The sequence below is a fragment of the Hylobates moloch genome, unplaced genomic scaffold (assembly GCF_009828535.3).
Source record: "Hylobates moloch isolate HMO894 unplaced genomic scaffold, HMol_V3 SCAFFOLD_2, whole genome shotgun sequence".
NCBI lineage: Eukaryota > Metazoa > Chordata > Mammalia > Primates > Hylobatidae > Hylobates > Hylobates moloch.
Genome location: NW_026652277.1, coordinates 41,407,063 through 41,433,030, shown reverse-complemented (window position 1 = coordinate 41,433,030; position 25,968 = coordinate 41,407,063). Strand labels below are relative to the sequence as shown.

General features: G+C 34.8%; 1 protein-coding gene across 3 annotated transcripts in view; it reads left to right on the top strand.

Annotated features, from left to right (window-relative positions):
* CCSER1 (coiled-coil serine rich protein 1) overlaps nucleotides 1-25,968 on the top strand; it is a 1,475,382-nt gene that overhangs the window by 1,094,668 nt on the left and 354,746 nt on the right. The window lies entirely within an intron of this gene.

Below are 25,968 nucleotides of genomic sequence, written 5' to 3'. Positions count from 1 at the left end.
CCCTGAGCTACAGGAGAGTCCACTGCCCTGAAGGGTGAGTCCCAGACATGGCTGCATTCACCGCAAACTGATGGAAGAGCCCTTGAGTTTTAAATGAACATTTGTGGTGGCCTGGCAGAACCCCCATGGAGTAGTTTTGGTGATGACCACAAGGAGAAGTTCCTATGCCTGTGGAAAGGGGAAGGAAAAGTGGGAAGGACTTCATATTGTGGTGTGAGTGCCAGCTTAGCCACTGTAGTCTAGAACATCAGGTAAACTGTTAAGGTTACCGACTCTAAGCCCTGGTTCACAGACAGCATCTCTGGACATGCTCCAAGCCTGGGGGAACTTACTACCTTGAAGGGAAGGGCCTTGGGCAACACCCAGTGCTGTGTTGGCTTCAGGTCTGACCCAGCAAAGTCCCAGTAGTGGTGGTCACAGGGGTGCTTGCATCACCACATCCCCAGGTCCAGGTGTCTAAGTGCAGAGAGAGAAAGTCTCTGCTTATTTGGGGGAAAGTCAGGGAAAAGAACAAAAGTCGCTGCCTGGTAATCCAGAGAATTATTCTGGATCTTATCCATGTCCACCAAGGTGGTACCTCTACAAGTCTGCAAAATTCACAGCATTATTGGGCTTGGTACCCAAGTCCCTTCAACTCCTGGAAAGCCTTCCCAAGGAGGGCAAGCCCAGAATGTGAAGACAACAATAAATATCTAACTCTTCAATGCCCAGATACCAATGAACATCTACAAGTATCAGCATCATCCAGGAAAATATGGCCTCACAAAAAGAATTAAATAAGGCACCAAGGACCAATACTGGAGAAACAGAGATAAATGACTTTTAAGACAGATAATTCAAAATGGCTGTTTTGAGGAAACTCAAGGAAATTCAAGATAATACAGAGAAAATTTCAGTATCCTATCAGATAAATTTAACAAGGAGATTGAAATAATTAAAAAGAATCAAGCATAAATTTTGGAGTTGAAAAATGCAATTGGCATACTGAAGAATGCATTAGAGTCTCTTAATAGCAGAAATGATCAAGCAGAAGAAAGAATTAGTGAGCTTTGACCACAGGCCATTTGGAAATACAGGGTCAGAGGAGGCAAAAGAAAAAAGAATAGAAAACAATGAAGCACACCTGCAAGATCTGGAAAATAGCCTCAAACAGGTAAATCTAAGAGTAATTCGTCTTAAAGAGGAGGTAGAGAAAGAGATAGTGGTAGAAAGCTTATTCAAAGAGATAATAACAGAGAACTTTTGAAACCTAGAAAAAGATATCAACATTCAAGTACAAGAAGATTATAAAACACAAAGCAGGTTTAACCCAAAGAAGACTACCTCTAGGCATGAATAATCAAACTCCCAAAGGTCAAGGATAAAGAAATGATACTAAAAACAGCAAGAGAAAATAAACAAATGACATACAATGAAACTCCAAAACATCTAATAGCAGACTTTTAGTGGAAACCTTACAGGCCAGGAGAGAGTGATATGACATGTTAAAATTGCTGAAGGAAAAAACTGTTACCCTTGAATGATAAAACCAATGGAAATATACTCAAGAAGAAAGAGAAATAAAGGTCTTCCCAAGACAAAAAAAAAAGCTTAGGGATTTCATCAACAGGAGACCTGTCCTAAAATAAATGCTAAAGGGAATATTTCAATCTGAAAGAAAACTATATATATATATATATATATATATATATATATGTGTGTGTATATATTTTTTTTGTTTGTTTGAGATGGAGTTTCGCTCTTGTCACCCAGGCTGGAGTGCAATGCCATGATCTCAGCTCACTGTAACCTCCACCTCCCAGGTTCAAACAATTCTCCTGCCTCAGCCTCCTGAGTAGCTGGGATTACAGGCATGTGCCACGATGTCCGGTTAGTTTTGTATTTTTAGTAGAGATGGGGTTTTTCCATGTTGGTCAGGCTGGTCTTGAACTCCCGACCTCAGGTGATCCACCCGCCTCGGCCTTCCAAAATGTTGGGATTACAGGTGTGAGCCACTATGCCTGGCCAGAAAACGATATTAATGAGCAAGAAGAAATCATCTGAAGGTACAAAACTAATTGGTAGTAGTAAGCACATAGAAAAGCACAGAATAATGTAGCACTGTACCCGTGGTGTGTAGGCTATTCTTGCCTGAAGTAGAAAAACTAACTGAATAATAAACCAAAAATAACCACAACAATATTTCAAGACATAAACAGTACAATTAAAATATAAAGAGAGAAAACAAAGTTAAAAAGCAGGGTGACAAAGTTAAAGTGTAGAGTTTCAATTAGTTTTCTTTTTGCATGTCTGTATACAGAATCAGTGTTGTCATTAGTTTAAAATAATGGGTTATAAGGAGGTATTTGCAAGCCTCATTTTAGCCTCAAATTGAAAAACGTACAACAGATACACAAAAAATTAAAAAACGAGAAATTAAAGCATATCACCTGAGAAAATAATGTTCACTAAAAGGAAGACAGGAAGGAAGGAAGGAAAGACAGACAAGAAGACTGGAGATTCCTCAAAAAACTAAAAATTGAGCTACCCTATGATCCAGCAATCCCAATGCTGGGTATATACCCAAAAGAAAGGAAATCAGTATATCAAACAGATATCTGCATTCCTATGTTTGTTACATATCTCTCAGCACCTATTAGAATGGGTAAAGTCCAAAACCTGATAGTACAATAGCTGACAAGAATATAGAGTTTAAAAGTACCAGAATTGGCCCGGTGCAGTGGCTCACACCTGTAATCCCAGCATTTTGGGAGGCCGAGGCAGGCGGATCACGAGGTCAGGAGATCGAGACTATCCTGGCTAACAAGTGAAACCCTGTCTCTACTAAAAATACAAAAATATTAGCCGGGCCTGGTGGTGGGCGCCTGTAGTCCCAGGTACTCAGGAGGCTGAGGCAGGAGAATGGTGTGAACACAGGAGGCGGAGCTTGCAGTGAGTAGAGATTGCGCCACTGCACTCCAGCCTGGGCGACAGAGCAAGACACTGTCTCAAAAAAACCAACCCCGCCCCCCCTGCAAAATAAAACCCTGGAATTAAAGAATTAAGTAGATGGTTGGTTAATGATGGAAGCCAGGATTGAAATGATAGGCCAGGGATAATCCTGGAACAATCCAGGTAGTTACAGATTTAGAGTTAGGACAGCACTATGAATTTATGTTTAGCTAAGTGGGTTATTAGACACACATGTATTTCCTTGGTCTCTCAACTGAGAGGACCTAAAGGCAATGACACACTAACAAGCACACTAGAGCTCAGGTCTTGGTTTTTAATATTATTCTCTAATAAAAGGAACCAGGGCCGGGCATGGTGGCTCATGCCTATAATCCCAGCATTTTGGGAGGTTGAGGCCAGTGATCACTTGAGGCCAGGAGTTCGAGATCAGCATGGCCAACATGGCGAAACGCTGTCTCTACTGAAAATACAAAAAATTAGCCAGATGTGGTGGTGCAGGTCTGTAGTCCCAGCTACTTGGGAGCTGAGACAGGAGAATCACTCAAACCTGGCAGCTGGAGGTTGCAGTGAGTTGAGATCACACCACTGTGCTCCAGCCTGGGCGACAGTGAGACTCCATCTCAAAAAAATAAATAAATTAATTAAGCATGAACCGGGACTCCTTGGATAAATGTCTGATTCTAAGACTTAGGCAGGAAGTATACAAGATAATCTTGGAGCATTATGTGTTATAGTGCCAGAAACTAAGGGCATGTTCTGAGAAACAACAGCAAGAAAAAAGAAAAGAAAACAAAACAACACACATATAGTAGTAAGTCAAAAAGGCAACTGAAAGAGCTCCAGTGTTCAATGCTAGAACAATTTAACCAACAAGATAAACGAAATAGTATTGGATTATCATCCAAAGTATAAGATAAATACCCACATGTGCACTCATATATAAAGGAATAAACAAATAAATGAGGCAAATCTCAGCATAAAATTCCAACTAATTTATTTAGGTATTTATCCCTCAAGGAGGTACAACATAATCCCTACACCTTAGGTTTAAGTATAAGCTGCACACAGGGATTTTCTCCTAGAGTGTGGCAAGAGGAGAAAAACTAACTTTACGGTAGAGAAACTGGAAAACCACTACCTCAGTCAGGTGAGCAAGGTCAACATAAACAATGTTGAGTCATGTTGATAGTGTGAATCCTTGGATAAAATTGGCACTTTGCCTCAATGGTCTTCCTCAGAAAAACTCATAATTTCGAAATCTAATTGTATAAAAACATCATATAAATCCCAAGTAAGCTGCAATCTGCAAAATACCTGAACAGTACCCCTCAAAACTATCAAAGTCATTCAAAAACAAGGATTGTCTGAGAAACTGTCACAGCTTAAGAGGACCTTAGGAGACATGATGGTTAAATGTAATGTGGTATCTTGGATGGGTTTCTGAAACAGAAAAAGGATATTAGGTAAAAACTAAGAAAAATATGAAAAAAGATATCGACTTTAGTTAATAATGTATCAATATTAATTATTAAAAATGCACTATACAAATATAAGATATTATTGTGGATACTGGAACTGGTATGCATGGGGATTCTATACTACCTTTACATGTTTTTGGTAACTCTATTCTAAAATAAAAATTATTAGAAAAAATTAAGTACTTAATGAAAATTAAAAGGTTCCCTGACATTCTCTATACAGGTGGGGATGCACTTTGCCGTAGAGCTCTTTATGATATCAATTTTCTCTTTTGCTCTTGCTTCTGTCTACTCTATAGAATTTTAAAAGCTGGGTTGAGTTTAATCACTGTATAAATCACATAAATCAAGTAGAAATTATTACTGAAATTTTTCTGTGAATCGGAAACAATTCTAAAATAAAACATCTGAAAATTCAGGGTGTAGTTTTATATTTTTTCTAAAATTTGAAGGCTTGATTTGGTTGACATTTTAAGCCATTTCTACGTTTTTAGTTGTCACATGTTTTCAAAGACTGTGACAGTACTATTATTTTAACCAAGGGGGCGGAAAAAGTCCTTTTTCTTTTCCCAATAGTTTAAGTTTACTTACTAAGAAGGGCTATGAGAGATGTGACTACAAAAGAAAATACGTTTTCAGTTTAATCTTAGAAAGTTTCAAGTACAAAAGTTTGAGGAACCCTAGAGCTCTAGGCTTCACTTTCGATGACCATTCCTAGAAGGTTCACTTTTTTGGATTACCTGCCTTTCAATATTGCCTCACTTTCTGTCTCTAAAGGGATAATGGCTTTATTCTACCTCACACTTATCACTGTTAGCAGACCAATCAGCTTACTGTAGGTTTTCTGTTCTAGGCCTTTACTTAAGTTACTGCTTAAGTCTAGAAATCTCTTCCTTTCTTTAAAAATCAGTTTTCATCTTTTCCAGAAAGTCTTTTCTGAGTCCAAAATTTGTTTATAATACTTTCTACTGTCTTGGTAGTTTCCATATAACCAATATTCATTAGGTAAGAAAATATCTATTAAGTTTCTCCTGAGTATTGGATACTCAATATGCTGGGCACCTATTCATGGTTTCTCAGCTGGAACTGTCAGCTCCTTGAGGGCAGAGATAATTTCCTATTAATCTTAACTCCAAGAACTTGGCAAATTCTTGACACATAGTAAGTGTTCTGGGGGAAAGAAAAGATTGTCCTGAATAATAATAATAATAAAACAGCTTTCTCAGAATGCAAGATGTTCAAAACTAAAATGTCGTTCAGGGATTTATTCATTTCCATGATTTCATAACACATAATTTTCTTTAGGACTATGATTTCCCTTAAACTCTTTCTGCTTAGAAATGTCCTTCGCTGGCTCCTGAAGGACCTTCAGATGAATTTGACTTATGTGATAGAATAAGTGGTTGCCCACACCTTTCACACATCTGTGAACTGATCAAGAATTCAGATTATTTCTATCATCTGTCCAGATGGCTTGAAAAAAAAAATGGAAATTTCTTTTTGTTTTAAATGGATTGGATTTTTGTTTCTTAAAGGCAGCTTACAACAGATACTACTCTGTGTTTGATTATTGCACTTATTTATGCAAGTATGTGTGTGTATATGTATGTTTATTGCTTTACTTAGCAGAGCTAAAAAAGAACATTAAATAAAATTAAAATGTAGTTAAGATATGATTTTCCTAACATTTCCTGTTTAATTTTACAGATATTATAATTGTGAGAGGTAGAGAAATGACTAGGCAAATAGGTATATTTCATTCATTTGGATTCCCCTAAATTAGAATTGTGTTTTAGGCATGCATGCAAATTTAAAAATATATATATATTTGTATTGTATAGTGTGGCTTTGTAAAGTTTCTTTCAATAGATGGCAAACTAGGCATTACTCACATCCTAGATATTTAAATGATGCCTTTTTTTTGGTAGTTCTGTTCTCAGAGCATCTTCCAAAGTGATAAAATTGAACTTGAAGATTTTTTTTAAAAAACGCAATGCAAACCTATGTTGGTGAGTGGTATTGGAAATTATTAATATTGCTTTTCTTCCCAAATCTCTAGCAATTCTAAACTATTGTGGTTTTAAAAAAAGAGAAGGAAGTATCAAGTAAACCACCAGCAGGATACTCCAAAATTGCATTTATAACTCAGAAAATCTAAATAAAAATATATAATATCTCATTAAAAATTACAACAATAGTGACATAGAGAATGAACTGTGTTGTGCATAATGCTGAGCATTTTACACATAGATTTGCTCCTTATACTTTCCCAACAAACCTCTGAAGTAGGTATACCCATTGTCCTCACTGTAGAGAGGAAGAACACTGAAACAATGAGAATCTGTCAAAGGTCACTGTCGTTGCTCGGGCTGTTATAACAAATACCATAGACTAGGTAGCCTAAAACCCAGAAATTTATTTTATACAGTTTTGGAGGCTAGAAGTCCAAGATCAGGGTGCCAGCATGGTTGGGTTCTAGTGAGGGCCTTGCTCCTGGCTTGTTGATTGCAACTTTCTTGCTGTATCTTCACGTGATGGAGAGAAAGATCATTTCCCTTATTATGCAGGCACTAATTCTATTCATGAAGGCTCTCCCTCATGACCTAATTACCTCCCAAAGTCTCCACCTCCAAATACCAAAACACTAGGGATAAAGGACTTAATATTTAAATTTGTGGGGAGGGGACACAAGTATTCAGTCCATAGTAGTCACATAGCAGATAATGAGGGCAGAATTCAATCCTGGAAATGCTATACTTCCTCAAGAGATAAAGTTAATCATGTAGTTATCTGGCATATATATATATATATATATATATATACACATATATATATAAAATAATCTGCGTGTCCTGTGCCTACACATTTGTGGGTTCTCACATAACTGTTTAGTAATATTTGAAATTAGAGGTTACGTCCAATTATCTAATTTAAGCAAGCATATTTATACATAAAAGTTTCTCAATTACATTTGTTCATTTAAATGAATTAAAATTATGGAATATTACATATGTACATAGAATAGGGCCATATGCACATATATGCCACATAATATGTTAAATATAATGGTCCTATTTTCAGTTGTAATTAATGAGAGTTTTTAATATACTTGGTGTTGTCACTCAGCAGTTGCCATCAAATCTGTGTGAGTAACAGAAGAAGTATGGTTAGGGTAGAGAGAATATTTGAGGAAAGAATGGGTGGAAATTTCTCAAATTTGATGAAAGACATGAATATAACCATCCAAGAATCTCAATAAACTACAAGTAAGAAGAACGCAAAGACACATACACATTATAATCAAACTTTGAATTCAAAGACAGAGAAAATCTTGAAAGCATCAAGAGAAAAGCAATTTATTACATATGTGGGATCCTCAATAAAATTATCAACAGATTTCTCATCAGAATCTTTGGGAGACGGAGGACAGTAGGCCAATATATTCAGAGTGCTGAAAGGAAAAAAAAATTATTGTCAACCAATAATTCTGTATCTGGCAAAACTATCCTTCAAAAGTGAGGGAGGAAATTTAGACATTCCCAGATAAACAAAAACTGAGGGAGTTTCTTATCAGTATACCTACTTACTCTGTGAGAAATACTCAGTGAAGTCCTGCAGAGTTAAATAGAAGGAAACAAAACGATAACTTAAAAATAAGATGTGTGAAAAAATAAAGATTTAAATAAAGATAAGTACATGGACAATCATAAAAAATAGTATTATTGTAACAACGGTTTGTAACTCTACTTTTATTTGCTACATGATTTCAGAGACTACATAGATTCAGAAATACCAATCTGAAAACTAACATTATTGTAACTTTGGTTTGCAACTCCACATTTTATTTCTACATAATTTCAATGACTAATGCACTTAAAAGAATTATTTTTTAATATGTCAGTCATGTAATGCATAAAGACACAATTCTGTGACTTCGCCAACCAAAATGGATGTGAATGTAGCTGAAAAGAAGCAGGGTTTGTGTGTGTTATTGAAGTTTACCTAGAATAAATTCAAATTAGAATGATATAACCTTAGGACATTAAATGTATACAAAAAAGGAAATGAGAAAGAAATTTCTCATTTTTAAAAAAATGTTTCACTACCAAAACCCAACTGAACACAAAGGAAGATAGTAATGCAGGAAATGAGGGACAAGTAAGCATAAGGCATATCAAAAGATGCAAATAGTAAAATGACATAACTAAATACCTCCTTATTAGTAACTATGTTAAGTGTAAATGAATTAAACACCTGAATCAAAAGAGAGATTGGCAGAATGGACCAAAAAAAAAAAAGGTAATCGAGCTACAGTTGACCCTTGAACAGCACGGGCTTGAACTGCATGGGTTCACTTATATGCAGATTTTCTTCTACCTCTGCTACTTCTGAGACAGCAAGACCAACTCTTCCTCTTTCTCCTCCTGCTCAGCCTACTCAAGGTGAAGACAATGAGGATAAAGACCTATATGATGATCTACTGCCACTCAAAGAGTAGTAAATGTTTTCTCTTCTTTATGATTTTCTGAGTAACATTTTCTTTTCTCTGGCTTACTTTAAGAATACAGTATATAATTTATATAATATACAAAATATGTGTTAATCAATTATGTGTGCTATACTTTCAGCCAAAAGTAAGCTATTAGTTAAGTGTGTGGGGAGTCAAGATTTATATGCAGATCTTCAACTGTGGGGTTCAGCACCCCTATACCCTGCACTGTTCATGGGTAAAATGTATATGCTATCTATAAAGGAATCACTTTAGAACCAAAGACACAAATAGACACTTATGAAAGTCAAAGGATTAAGAATATATTCTAAGGATTTAGTAACCAAAAGGGAGCAGGGGTGGCTACTACACTAATATTAGACAAAATAGACTTAAAATAAGATATAAAAATTTAAACAATAAGATATAACAATTATAAGCATTTATGCACATAGTAACTGTATTAGTTCATCGTTTCATTGCTATAAAGAAATACGCCTCATGGTTCTGCAGGCTTATAGGAAGCATAGCAGCTTCTGCTTCTGGGGAGGCCTCAGGAAACCTCCAGTCATGGCAGAAGGCAAAGCAGGAGTGAGATGTCTCACATGGTGGAAGAAGGAGCAAGAGAGGAGTGGGGGGAGGTGCTACACACTTTAAAATAACCAGATCTCATGGGAACTCACTATCAGGAGGACAGTATTAAGGGGGACGGTGCTAAACCATTTATGAGAAACTGCCCCCATGATCTAATCACCTCCCACCAGGCCCCACCTCCAACATTGGGGATTACAATTCAACATGAGATTTGGTCAGGGACACAGATTGAAACCATATCAGTAACAGACTATCAAAATATATGAAGCAAAAACACAGAATTTAAGGGAGAAATAAATACTTCAGTACTCCTCTCTCAATCATGGATAGAACAACCAAACAGAAGATAAGCAAGGAAATGTTAGAATTAACACAATAAACCAAATAGATCTAACAGACGTATATACAGAAGACTTTACTCGACAACAGCAAACACATTCTTCTCAATTGCACATGGGATATTTTCCAAGATAGACTACAAATCTATCCTTTGAATACAAATTAAGTCAAAATATGGTGTATATATGTATATGACGGAATATTATTCAGATTTATAGAGAAATTCTGACGTGCTTCAGCATGGATCAATCTTGAGAACATCTTGCTATGTGAAATAAGCCAATCACAAAATGACAAATACTATATGATTCTACTTATATTACATATGTGGAGTAAAATTATAAAGGCTGGAAATAGAATGGTGGTTGTAAAAGACTGAATGAAAAGGGAAAAGAGGGAGTTATTCTTCAATGGCTATAAATCTTCAGTTTTATAAGATTCATTATGGAGCTGGATGGGGGCAATATTTGTACAACATTATTAATGTATTTAATACCACTAAACTGCATACTGAAAAGTGGTCAAGATGCTAAATTTTATATCATGTGTACCTTAACAATACTTTTTTTAATTTTGGGGGAAAACATAGTTAACTTTTTGAGCTTTCTGCATTTTAAAATTTTATAGGTAATTATTCCAAGAATAATTTAAAAGTCATTTCTATTTTCTAATAATTTCAATATTTGACTGGAATTAGCATATTATAGCATCCCTAGAACACAGGTACGTTACTAAGTAATGTAAAAATAATACTTTCCTTCTTTCCCTCTGTCTCTGGCAACCACCATTCTATTATCCCTATGATTTTTACTACTCTGATTACCTCATATAAGTAGAATTATACAGTATTTGTCATTTAGTGACCAGCCTATTCATATCTGCCTTGTTTTAAAGCAAACACACAGGCAGAAAGATAAAATAGTCTGTAATATTAATGTTGATATTAATAAGCATTGTAGAATATTAATGATATTTATAAGTTCTCTGTAAGTACTCTGGCACACAGAGGTCAAGGGCATAGTTTCTGGGACAGAATACCTAGGCTTGATGACAGCCTTTACCATTTATTTTTCTGAGTCAATTTCTTCACCTGAAAAAAGAATGTAATAAAAATATTTAACTCACAGATCTCTTATAACCATAGAGTGTATTAAAATTGCTTACAATAATGTCTCACATGTTAGATCTATATAAGTGTCTAATAACCTTATTGCTATTATTATTGAGGGCATGTCACAGTTGATAGTTTTCAAAAGTGCAGTGTCTAACCATTAGCATTACAGAATGATAAACTACTTTTAGCATTTTAAGAGCAAATCCATCACCCTTGTGGGCAGACTCACAAAAACTGAGTTCATGAGACTGAGGTATAAATTCAGGATTCTGATTTATTCAAGTTATTAGAACAATACTACACCAGAGTGTTGCGGGAAGTCAGGGACACCGAAAGGAGGGACCTGCTGAAGCTGTGACAGAAGAACATAAATTGTGAAGATTTCATGGACATTTGTTAGTTCTCCAAGTTAATACTTTTATAATTTCTCACGCCTGTCTTTACTGCAATCTCTGAACATAAATTGTGAAGATTTCATGGACATTTATCACTTCCCCAATCAATACTCTGATAATTTCCTATGCCTGTCTTTAATCTCTTAATCCCATTATCTTCGTAAGCTGAGGATGTATGTTGCCTCAGGACCCTGTGATGATTGTGTTAACTGCACAAATTGTTCGTAAAGCATGTGTGTTTGAACAATATGAGATCTGGGAACCTTGATAAGAGAACAGGATAACAGCGATGTTCAGGGAACAAGGGAGATAATCATTAGGTCTGACTGCCTGGGAGCCGGGCAGGACAGAGTCATATTTCTCTTATTACCAAAAACGAGTAAGAGAAATATTGCTCAATTCTTTCCCCAGTAAGGAATATTAATAATTAACAGCCTTGGGAAAAGAATGCATTCCTGGTGGGGGGGGGGGGCTCTAAAATGGCCACTCTTGGAGTGTCTGCCTTATGCAGTTGTAGATAGGGATGAAACACGCCCTGGTCTCCTGCAGCACCCCGAGGGTTGCTAGGATTAGGAAATTCCAGCCTGGCGAATATTAGTCAGACCAGTTCTCTGCTCTCGAACCCTGTTAAGATGTTTATCAATGACAATGCCTGCACAGTGGGACATGAAACTTCATCAGCAATTCTAGTTTCGCCCTGGCCTAGTGACCTTGCCCTACCCATTTGCCTTGTGATATTTTATTGCTCTTGAAGCATGTGATCTCTGTGACCCACACCCTATTCATACACTCCCCTTTGAAAATCACTAATAAAAACTTGCTGGTTTTGCAGCTCAGGGGGCATCACAGAACCTGCCGACATGTGATGTCTCCCCAGGCTTTAAAATTTCTCTCTTTTTTACTCTTTCTCTTTATTTCTCAGACCAGCCGACACTTAGGGAAAATAGAAAAGAACCTACGTTGAAATATTGGGGGCTGGTTCCCTGATACCAGAGAAGCATTTAAATTATTCAACTTTTTCGGCATGTGCGTGGCACCAAAAAAGGCACATTATAATAAAATTGGCATAGCAAGCATGTTAATTAGTGAAATAATCAGTTGTTTCATTTTGATGTTAAGTAACATTATACTAAAAATAAACCTACAAGGCAATATTCTTGAAACAGAACCTCTTCTTCTTGGGAAGAAATCATATCTTTCCTCATGTTATGCTTCTTGGGCTGAACAAGCTCCCTTCTGCCTGACATATTCTTTCTTTAGGTTTGCTAACAGGATAGTCACTCATAACATACTCCTAAAAGCCTAGAAATTATTCTGTCACTTTATGAAGACTTGTCATTATTTGTCTGTTTATACATTTTAAGAGATAAATCTTGTTTCACTCTTTCTAAATTCATGTGTGGATGGAAAGCATCACTGTCGCCCCCAAATAGTAACATAATTTACCTTAGATGAAATGAGGAGTGACATTGCTAGTAAAAACATAGAATAAGAAAATGTATTAGCATATATTTAGATAATGTTACATTAGAAAACAAGTAATTTCTCATTGGCTTTTATTTTATTCTAATAAGTTATATCATGTCCCAAAGTAGTCCACTAATGAAGTAAAGTTCACAAGATACAATGAAATATTTGTTTTATTTTTCAAAAAGAAAGTTCAGACAGTAATTAATCCTAATTTTTTTAAATATCAAGCTAAACTCAACATGAAAAAATACATTTTAATATTCATTGTTTGACTTGTGTACTCTGTTTAAATTATGTGTATTCAGTAAAGTTGGAATACATACCTACACACACACACACCCATTTCTGCATATCTAGAACCATATCCTAATGTAAAATGGGCAACGAACTATATTTATTCCAAAGTGTTTAAATGGCTTCTTAAAATTAAACAAAAGAACAAAAATTTTGTTGAAAAGTATCTTATTAAGAATGAAAAATACTAAGGGCACACAATGAAAATAAACTTGTTTTTTCTTGTAACCACTCAATGAACTTAAATTTAGGTATTTGTGAAGAAAACATTCAGCATGTTCTGAATTAGAATGGTTCACCTTAGTACTAAATGCCCTCTGTGGAAAAGGATATGCAGATGTTTCTTCTACATGGGCTACAAATGTGCCAAGAGACCACAAGCTAAATATTTAATGTTAACTTTAAGAAGGAAATATGTCTTCCTTATTGAGCTATAACTTTACTCAGAGATATTTGAGGGAAGAAAAGATTTATTTTAATACTTAAGCATTTTACTGGTGGCTGTTAATGATTAACGATTTCACTTTAGTAAAACATCATTCTCCAAAAGCAAGAGAAAAAGCAAAGAAATAGGTGAAATTTTCAGTGGGAAGTGAGACTTCATACCCAATATTTTAAATATATAAATGTCAATAATCTATTTATTTTATGCTGAACAAATGCTGTGGTTGTTTAATTAGTTTTACAACTTTAGATTTCACTAATTCAGAATTTGTGGTCATTTTGAGTCAGCTGAGTAGAAATGTGTTTTTTTCACAATGTGAGAATCAAAGGCAGACTACACACAAAATTTTAATGCACTAAACATTACTTAAAGCAACCCTTTTAACTGGATGGCTAATATTTTGTGTGCAATAAGATACAATAGGATGCAATTTTTCAAATTATCAGCAATATTTTCAGAAATTTCCTTGGTACAGAACACCCTCTTCCTGGGAAGAGCTCTTATCTTTCCCAAAGCTATGCTTCCTGCATTAAGCAAACTGTTTTCTGCTTGACACATAAAAAATACATTATCAGATAAGTTGAGTTAGTATCAATATTTCATAACCTGCATTAGTAAAGCACTTTAAACGTCAGTTGACTGTCACTGCAATTCTGTGACACAAACTATTATTATCTTTGTGTTTAAGGCTAAGTTATGAAAGCTTAAAGATATTGTGATTGAGTTTGTACAAACAATTAGTTGTGAATATAACTGAATGATTTCAGATTTATTCATTTCCTACTTATTAGATGTCAAGTCCTATGCTAATATGCAAAATAAATCCATTATGCTTATTTTGGTAGACTTACTAAATACCAGACAATAATCTAAATGCTTTATAAATATTATTCATTTAATCAATTTGCAGGTGAAAAATGAAGCAGAGAATTTAAGTAACTTGTCCATGGTTACCAATGTACTGAAGGTGGGGCCAGAACAATAGTACTTAATTACAGTACTATGTTTCTTCCTTTTCATACATCTATGAAGTAGGAACCTGAGAGAGATTGCTCAAAAATGACTTTAAATTCTGATAATAGTATGAAAATGAAATCTAAATTCAGCTTGCCACAAAAACAATTGTACATTGTAGGAAAGAGATTTGGAAAAATAAGAAAAAACTTTTAAATAAATAAAACATGAGGACAATTGAAAAATAAAATGACATTATTGAAAAAGAGTCTAGATAGAAGCAAGATTTGAAAGCATCTTAACGGAAGTGAAATGTTCCATATGAAAGTTGCCTTAAAGATGCATATTCAAGGGACTTAGCAGATTTATCGCTTCATTCCATTCTTTAAAAACAAAAACATTGGTTTCATGAATTGTTTTAACAAAATATTTTGTATGAAATGGGATGCATATTTGTTCTCAAAGCATTGGTGTGAACTTGTTTTCTGACATTCATTTTCCTTATAGTTCTAAAAGAAGCTGAAATAATCATGAAAGGATATCAACTCATACAAACATGAACAAGACCTTGGTAGTCTTTTTTTTTTAAAATATTTATATACTTTAAGTTCTGGGGTACATGTGCAGAACATGCAGGTTTGTTACATAGGTATACACTTGCCATGGTGGTTTGCTGCACCCATCAACCTGCCATCTACATTAGGTATTTCTCCTAATGGTCTCCCTCGCCTAGACCCCACACTCCAACAGACCCCAGTGTGTGATGTTCCCCTCCCTGTGTCCATGTGTTCTTATTGTTCAACTCCCACTTATGAGTGAGGACATGCAGTATTTGATTTTCTGTCCCTGCATTAGTTTGCTGAGATTGAAGGTTTCCAGCTTCATCCACATCCCTGCAGAGGACATTAACTCATCCTTTTTTATGGCCGCATAGCATTCCATGGTGTATATGTGCCACATTTTCTTTATCCATCTCTCATTGATGGGCATTTGGGTTGGTTCCAAGTCTTTGCTATTGTGAATAGTGCTGCAAGAAACATACATGTGCATGTAAGACCTTGGTATTCTTACAAAAGAAAGTTTGTTCAATTTGGGAAAGGAATCTGTTGCAATAAGATTAAAAACAAAGAACAATGATAGCTGAATGTTTGAATATGTTTATACTTTCCTGTTATTATTGCCTGTTGGATTCACAGAGGGACAAAAGTCAAAATTAATTCAATTTACAGCAGTATTAACATTCGGGGTTGCTGTGGATATATAGCTGGGTGCTTATGACCTCAGATTCTCTATACTGTTATTTTAATTACCTTGGTGAGCTTACACTTTCACCTTAAAAATAATAGCACACTGATTAAGCAATAGAAAGCTAAGGAGAAAAAGAAGTCAGTAATTATCCAACAGCATAACACACTGTTCTTCCCACACATCACTTCCCCAGTATACACATACACACCCATGCATGGGCTTGGAGATAGGGGAAAAAGTGCTCTATAGTACTTTCTACCTCACTGGAATTAATCATACAAGTAATAACTACAGTTTCATAGGTGTTGTGCCTGATCTTTTATTAATCCTCTTAACTAGCCCATAAGGGGAGGAATGTTAGTATCCCACTATATAGATGAAGCAACCAAACCTTAGAGAGATTAGTTGGCAGATACAGAATTACATTCTGTTTGATCCCAAATATGTAAACTACTGTGTGATAGAAGATGGTCTTCTGTTAAACACCAATTTCCAAAACCGCTATTGTTCATGGTTCTATGAAGTTTGAATCTTCTTGTGGCAAAAGACTCTCAAGAGTGATATACACTTTACGGGACTCATTGTCTAGTTGTCAAATTTTGCTAGACGTTAGAACCACTTACCTAGGAAGTTTTAAAATATCCTCTTGCCTTGGCTGCACCTTATACCAATTAAGTCAGAATAGATGGAAGTGGTACCAACACGTGGCAATATTTTTCTAATTTTTCAGATGATATCCAAATATAGCCATGGTTGACAGCCAGTCTTCTAAATGCCTTGCTCCTTACCATTAGTGCTTGTACAGTCTTTCCATCATCCCCAAGTAGTGACTCAGTCTCTACCCATACACACCTAGCATTTGACTGTCAATCAAGTTCTTAGGTCAATTTCAAATCTGTCACTTTTCTCTTCAGAATAATCTCTTTATTTCTTTTAATTGCTTCTCTTATGACGTGATTTTAAATCTCCTCATTATCCCAGTAGCCTTTTTCTAACTAGACTAGTTGTCAATATGGTATCTTGGAAAGAATCTGGATTTTGGAGTCATAATACCTTTCATTTACACTTCATATCTGCTATGTACATAATAATCTTGTAAACTTGAGCAAACTATTCAATATTCTCAGTTTCCCTCCTTCCACAAATAATGCTACCTCTTGTAATTTTTGTGAATATTAAATGAGATATACAGAATAGGAGTAAGACTTTTAGAAGCTCTGAGCACGGAAAACTGTAGTGTCTTATCACTGCCACTTCACCCCTCCATATGTAATTCAAATGAAAACAACAGTGAACCAGATAAAAGAAACAAAGGAATACAATTATGTTATAGTTTTTGTTTTCACTATGTTGATTTTTAAAATTAGTTAAGCAGCAAGTATACTATTTTTGAAGTACATATGTGCATTTTTTGTACCTTTTTTGGCTACTGTCCAAAATATATGCTTAATCTGCTCCTGAGTAGTCTAGTACTAAACAGCCTGAATATAAATGTGCATAGTAGATTTGAGAGTCAGACAGAAATGTATAACTTGAGACAAATTTTTAACCTCTTTCATAAGCTTCAATTTCCTGAATTGTAAAATGAAGGTAATATTTGCCCCAGATGATTAAAGTAAAAATGATAATAAATAATGTATAAAAAGTACTTATAAGTTATAAAAAAGTAGATACAGTGTGTGGTGAAGAAGAAGGGTCTGCTACCAAACTATTTGGGTTCAAATCTTAGCTTACAGGTTGTGGCTCTGAAACCCTGGGCTCTGAAACCTTCTTGGAATATGAGGATAAAAATAAATCTACCTCTTAAGTTTCTTGTGAGTTTACAATAATTAATGTTCTTTATACATTTAGGACAAAATAAACTCTTAATACATGTTAGTAACTATCATTATTGAAATAATAATTTTTATTGGACACGAAAATGTCTGGTACCTCATAGGCACTCAAGGTACGTGGTATAATTTTCTTTTCTTTTTAATTGAGTTGCCCATAGCTGAATATGTTACTGAAATATAGAATAGTGCCTGAAAATACTCATAGATACCCAATGAATATATACTAAATTAACAAATAAATGAATAAGTATAGTCTGATTACAAAGTATAGAAGGGTATTATAGCTTTATAACTTTCCTCAATATAGGTTTAGATTCATAGTAAAAACACATTTCTATTACATTCTTACCAAAGGACCTAAATTCCAATTAAATTTAGAATTTTTAAAAGATCGTAAAGCTCTTTAGTTATTTTTTATGAGTTTCTAGCCACTCAGTGACATTTTTACAATACTTGAATAGGACAATACTGAAGGAGAAAATTTTCAAAAATATGTATAATCTAACTCAACATTATACAAGAGTATATACATTTCAATCTCTGTGATTTAAACATGAGGCTCTTATCATATGACAAAAAACAAACATATTCTAAAACACTTAATTGCTCAGCTTAACTCAGGTTAGCACAGCCTGACTCAGTTTACCTTTAGATTCACTTGCTCTAGTAATTAACACTTAGGTCTTCTCCAAGTTATGTAACCATTCTGGGCCTTAATATCATCATCTATAAAATAGGAGTAATATTACCTAGCCCATGGGAATTTTGTAAGAGGCAAATAAAATTGGATATTTTAAAAATATACTGAAACATGCATATATATGACAACTGTTTATGTGTGTATAAATTTGCTGCTTGCTCAAGCATATCCTAGAAAAAAGCAACCAAAATAGCTATGCCTGTTGTTCAGAGATTTGCCTCAGTAAACTTGACTAACCATCTAGCAGTGACTATTTTAAATGCTTATTTTGCTAGAAATGTAACAAGTATGCGAATAAAGTGCTTACATTTTCTACTTGATATGGGTCTGAAGAGGTTAATTTTAATCACGACATTCTGCACTTAAATTTTTGTAGCCTACTGCCAAATTTTAAAATTCAAGTTTATTCATTTTTCTTTATCTGTCTACAGAAAGATCTCAAATTATTGATTTTCCTAAATATATATCACTTGAAAGTTACATTACAAAATGAGCACACAGACCTCAAATTCAGAGGATGCTGAGTTCTATAAAATAACTGACCCACATTTTACTAGCTATTACCCTAGCACACATCTCTGACAGGGTCCTTTAGATATCTAAGGCAAAATTTGCTTCAAATTTTCTGCTTTATATGCCAAGATGATGACATTTGATATATATTGAAATTATTTTAAATATTGGGCATTAGGAGATTCCAAAGCCAGTATCCATAAAGAGAAAGTAAAAAACTGGGGATAGTGTGGTCTGAAGAGCAACATTTTATGGAAAAATAATAACAATTAAAATTGGAAAATCTTTTTTAAATAAATGGATGCTGGAAAAATTCTCCTACTTTGATATTAAGAGTTTCTAAAGATGTAAGCTACTTTTTTTCTTTGCCATAATATGTATAAGATATGTAATCAATATTTAAAAATTATGTGGTTTGTCAAAATAAAAAGACAACTTGAAGTTTCTTCCGAAACTACCCATTTCACAAGAGTATTGCTTATTCACAATAAGATTATATTTTTATATTTTAAATGTTGACAAAAGAAGGAAAGAGAGAAATAATTACACTACCATGTACCCGAACCATAGATATGTGTTCTGCTGACTTTTAACAAACCAGGATGAAAAATTTATGATGAATGAGGAAGAGACTGTTGTAATTTTTCTAAAGCACTTTTATATTGTGTGAATGACTGTCTTCCTCAGGAGAGCACAAATTAATTTTTATCAACAAAGAACTGTAAAGAAGTGCTGCTATCTTTGCTTGAGTTTAAATGTTTTCCACAATTTTATCATTTTTATGGATAATGGGAAAGTAAATAGTTGCTTGCACAATGAAAAAAATCATGGTTATAGTTAGTATTAGGTAGGTACTTCATAATCTTTCTCGTTTCTAATATTTTAAATATAGGGCATTTTCTCTATAATAAATGGCTTTGTATTGTTGTTTCCCTAAAGTCATTCCAAATTAGCTTGTTCTTTAATAAACAGAGAATTTTTGGAAAAGAATTATCCAACTCTTCTCTGATGCTTAAAGCTTTCTTTATGTTTTCTTTTCAAAAGCACAATCCTGGATATTTTTCCCATGAAACACACTCACACTACAATTGTGAGACCTGTATTTTATAAAACATAATGAATTTTTTAAATTTTACATTACCACCGTTATGTGTGGAGAACACTGAAAACAGTTCTTAAGTTTAAGGCATTCCATCCAAGTACTAACCAAGTCTGACCCTGCTTAGCTTCTGAGATAGAGATCAGGTGCATTCAGGGTAGTATGGCTATAGACTAAAAAGATTTCTCAACTAGTTTTATCTCTGACCTCATGATTGTGGTTCATGAAAGAAAAATCTGATTATAAGTAGGAGGGTAAATCCCTGATTAAGAAAGAATTTTATTAAAATATTATAAAGATATTAAAATATTTATCTGATTATATATATGACTAATCAATAGATTTCAATATTATTTGTGTACATTTGTTTTTCTGTTGTTTGGCTAAAATGACTTAAAGCATGATTAGCTTTCATTGCGTGTAAATAATTTTTTATATTGATTTTATAAACCATACGAAAGAAATATCTGAAGTAATTACATTTCCTTAGATATCTCACTAGAATTTTCTTTTTTTTTTTATCATACTTTAAGTTTTAGGGTACATGTGCACAGTGTGCAGGTTTGTTACATATGTATCCATGTGCCATGTTGGTGTGCTGCACCCATTAACTTGTCATTTAGCGTCAGGTGTATCTCCTAATGCTATCCCTCCCCCTTCCCCCACCCCACAACAGTCCCTGGAGTGTGATGTTCCCCTTCCTGTGTCCATGTGGTCTCATTGTTCAATTCCCACCTATGAGTGAGAACATGCGGTGTTTGGTTTTTTTGTCCTTGGGATAGTTTACTGAGAATGATGATTTCCAGTTTCATCCATGTCCCTACAAAGGACATGAACTCATCATTTTTTATGGCTGCATAGTATTCCATGGTGTATATGTGCCACATTTTCTTAATCCAGTCTATCGTTGTTGGACATTTGGGTTGGTTCCAAGTCTTTGCTATTGTGAATAGTGCCGCAATAAACATACATGTGCATGTGTCTTTATAGCAGCATGATTTATAGTCCTTTGGGTATATACCCAGTAATGGGATGGCTGAGTCAAATGGTATTTCTAGTTCTCTCACTAGAATTTTCAATAGCCAATGACTTCAACTTTTAGACTATGAGAGAAATTATAGACTAATGTCCCTTACCAAATACTAAAATTTGATATCAGTATTTGAAATCATTCTTTGGAACTGTGATTAATTTAGAACTATTTCAGTAAACAATTTAATTAAAAATTAAGCTCCTGAATAAAGTATGATTTATATAATCATAAACTATTATATATTAATACAAAACCCCATTAAGTTACCAACATAAGGGTGTGAGCTATAGTGAATCAGGTTAATTTTCTGGATAACTGAAGATTATCATGTAAATATATGAAAATAATTTTTGATAACATATGTTCCTGTCAAACCTTAGGCCTATATTAAAAAAAATAAGCTCTGAACAAAGTGTAACATTCATTTGATTATTCCAGATTATAGGAAAACTCCAATTAACCTTCTCACTCGATTAATTCAAATGCCAGTTGTATTCTGTAGAGCCATGATGCTGAAGATGATAGGTACCACTTCCATTGGTTTGTTCACTTCTGTTCCATTAACTGTTTCCTTAATACTTTTTTTATTGTAGTTGTAATGGTTATTTTAAATTGTATTAAGTGAACTAGTTCAATATTAGGTAAAGAGATAAAATAAGCAATTGGAAAGAATGAGCAAAACTATGTTCAATACTTCAGGAAGTATTGTAAACACTGAAAAATTTTGGGAAAATGAGTAAAGAAAGTGTTTCAGTCCATTTTCACACTACTGATAAAGACATACCCAAGACTGGGAAGAAAAGTAGGTTTAATGGACTCATAGTTTCACGTGGCTGGGGAGGCCTTACAATCATTACGGAAGGCCAAAGGCACTTCTTACATGGCAGCAGCAAGACAGTAAGAGAAAGAAGAGAAAGCAGAAGCCCCTTGTAAAACCATGAGATCTTGTGAGATTTATTCACTACCATGAGAACAGTATGGGGGAAACTGCCTTTATGATTTGATTATCTCCCACTGGGTCCCTACTACAACATGTGGAAATTATGGAAACTACAATGCAAGATGAGGTTTGGGTGGGGACACAGAGCAAAACCATGTAAGATTGTTTTGCAAGGAATTTTAAGCTCTAAATCCACTTTAACTTAAGCTGGAATTTTTTGTTGTTTTGTTTTGTTCTGTTTTGTGTTTTTGGTTTTTTTTTTTTTTTTGAGACGGAGTCTTGCTCTTTCACCCAGGCTGGAGTGCAGTGGCTCGATCTCGGCTCCCTGCAAGCTCTGCCTCCCAGGTTCACGCCATTCTCCTGCCTCAGCCTCCCGAGTAGCTGGGACTACAGGCGCCCACCACTGCGCCCGGCTAATTTGAGACAGAGACTCACTCTGTTGGCCCAGGCTGGAGTGCAGTGGCGCGATCTCGGCTCACTGCAAGCTCTGCCTCCCAGGTTCACGCCATTCTCCTGCCTCAGCCTCCGAGTAGCTGGGACTGCAGGTGCCCGCCACCATGCCCTGCTAATTTTTTGTATTTTTAGTAGAGATGGGGTTTCACCGTGTTAGCCAGGATGGTCTTGATCTCCTGATGTTGTGATCTGCCCACCTTGGCCTCCCAAAGTGCTGGGATTACAGGCGTGAGCCACAGCGCCTGGCCTTAAGCTAGAATTTGAGGAAGACACTTTACTGTGTGACTATGCAAGAAAGAGGAAGGAGAGAGGCAGAAGACACTAACTCAAAGAAAAGCGCTTGGTTTCATGTTAAAATATGGATGACTGAATGGATTTCCACTTATTTTAAGTTAAAATGAAATGCTTAACATATGGAAATATATTATTAAAAATTATTTCTGGTTTTACATACTTCCTCTAGCAGCTGGCTGATCCTTATCTTACCGGATAAGTGGACACTGATTGAATGTATTTTATTATATATCTGTCCTAAGGAAGGCTATCTTCTTTGACTATGGAATATTTGGTGTTATCATTCTTACTACTTTTGAACCATTTAACTTTCAGGTTCACAATTTTTTCCTGCTCCTAAATATTTTGCATGCCTGATTCCAGATAATTGGAAAATTGCTGCACCTTCAATATAAAACTTACTCAAATATAGTTGAGATTTAACCGGTCAAGACAAACTTTGCAGATTTATCTCCTTCCTTCCCGTGTCCCACATTCTACCTGTGTTCTATTTTCTATTTAACAACCAGTCTGAATGTTAATTGGAAAAGTGGTAGGTAAAGTTAAAAAGTAGGTAAAGGCAGACTTGTAGCATACCTGTGGATCCAGCAAATCTTGAATTCTGCCATTTTTGGGGAATTATTAATGGATATTTGTATATGTCAGGTGTGTGTTTTAGAATGATTAAATTCATCTCTTAGTTCTTTGTTTTTTATTGGTTTTTCTGGGGTGTTCTTTTCTCTGTCCTTTTTCTCTGAAAAGTAGATCATAATCATAATTTATCATAATTGGCATATCTATATCAAATAGAAAAAAATAACTTTAAGGAAAATATTTCTCTCTGCTTTTACAGAAAAAAGAAACCTCAATAGACATTGCTTAGTATTAACTTATTTTCCCTGCTTCTGTAGTGTGGCATACTGACATTTAAAAGACTTTAATTTCTATTGATAATAAATGAATGCACAGCCAGAGAAGAGAACTCTAAAATAATTAGAGGGATGCATGTCAAGTCTTTCAGGCCCTCATATTAATACACAGTGCATGCTGCTTCTTATTGTTGCAAATGTCAACCTCCTTTTAGGTAAGTGTCTTTTGGGAAATGGTTTACTCCACTTCAAAGGGATATAATAAAAGAAAAGGGCTTGGGGCAATATTTAAGCAATGAAAGAAACACAGGACATTTATGACTAGCTGAGAGGAACTGATTGCCTTTGGCTGTGCCTTGGGAAATCCCCAGGAAACACTGTAAGTTGTGATTACTATTATAAGTTAAAATGATATAAAGCATGCAGAGGAATTTGTGTTTTTCTTATGGGTGATACTGCATTTCATATTCTCAGCATACCATCAGAGTTCATATCTACCTCTGTGTTCTTACTGAAGTACTAGCAGATGTATTATTGAAAATTGCCAAAGAATAACTTTCAAGAGGATCAATTTAAGAAAATGAAAAGAATGTAAAGCTGAGTCTATCTCAGAAGACATATATGTTTTCACATACCTCAATTAAATGTCTCTCATTAAACTAGAAACATTTTGAAATTAATCATATCAGAATTTGTACTGAGAATGTTTGTTAAAATATGCATGGTAAATTTCTACTATGTGTATAACTATGGCAAATAATATTAGAGGTAAGTAAAAAAGAAGGGCATACATTTAATTTTATCAGTGCATGTTCACAGTGGTTATTTCCTTAATAGACATAGAAATGTTTAGATCTGGCAACATTACTGGGGGGATGTGAGGATGTGATTTATTATTACCCTTATAGGTTTTCACTTCTGAGTTTCTACCAGGCTGTTGAGAATATAAAGGAAATTATCTCACAAATCTGTTATTTATTTCTTTATTCATTTCATACATTTTCCCTTTTCTTGTAGTGAAGAGATCTAACACCAAATTTTCATCACTTTATGGTCTCAGTTTTCACTGCACTACATTCAAATTCAAAACATGGCTGAAGAATTATGTCACCCGCGTCCGAGTGAAGACACCACCAAACAGGCTTTGTGTGAGCCACGAGGCTGTTTATTTCACCTGGTTGCAGGCTGGCTGAGTCCGTAGAGTCAGCAAAGGGAGATAGGGGTGGGGCTGTTTTATAGGATTTGGGTGGGTAGTGGAAAATTACAGTCAAAGGGGGTTTTTCTCTTACAGGCAGGGGCGGGGTCACAAGGTGCTCAGCAGGGGAGGTTCTGAGCCAGGAGAAGGAATTTCACAAGGTTAATCAATCAGTTAAGGTGGGGCAGGAACAAATCACAATGGTGGAATGTCATCAGTTAAGGCAGGAACCAGCCATTTTCACTTCTTTTGTGATTCTTCACTTGCTTCAGGCCATCTGGATGTATATGTGCAGGCTTGGGCTCAGAGGCCTGACAAATTATTCTTGAAATGAGGTCTGAAATGCTAACAATAAAATTCAGCCTGATTATCACTATTTTTGGTCATGCAAAGACAACAAACTGGATAAAAAAGCGTAGTCTATTTAAAGGCACTTTGGCCTTGCAAATTCTGTACACTGTCTGGTTTGATTAATGAGCAAGTGACTTTATCACTGTATGTCAACCAAAGCAGCAGATTGAAGGCATGCCTTGGGCAGGTCTGTGCTCCAAAAGGGATTTTAAGAGAGCTAATATTTTAATGTGTTTAATTTGGATGCTTTAATTAAGGGTTAAAATAAATATCAAAGCAAAAATCTAAATAAGCACAAAACTAGTAGTCATTTCTTGTATAATTTAAGTACCTAAAATGCACATATCTGAATACTTCCAAATTTCGGGGAATTGCCAAGCATTTTACAGACTACATGTTTCCTGAACTGTTAACCCATGTCTTCTAATTAACCCTTGAAGATAGTTCTGGGTGCTAGATAAAAGCTTGAAGCATTACTCATATAAGCTTAAATAGAAATTCCACCAAAATGCATTAAAGAATATGAGAATGCTGATAAGTTTATCAGAAATATCTTATCATTATTTAAAATTTTATCATTCTACAACATTTACAGTGATTTTATTAACTAAATCCTACATTTCCACATGTATATACCATGATGGGACCAAGGTCAAATTTTTATTTTACTTGTGAATGATAATTTCAGAAGTTGAGCATTCTTCTGTAAATGCTGCTCTTATTTAACTCAGGTATTTTCTTGAATGATTGCTTCTTAAACTATTTAAATATCAAGAGAACTTTAACTTTCAGAGGGTGTAAGATAATACAATTAAAACTCTAATTAAAAAAATTCATACCCCTTTAGATTCTAATTGTGTACTTTTTAAATAATATTACAGCTCTTTAGTCACACACTTATCTGCAATTCTGAGATCCAAAACACAAATAAGCAA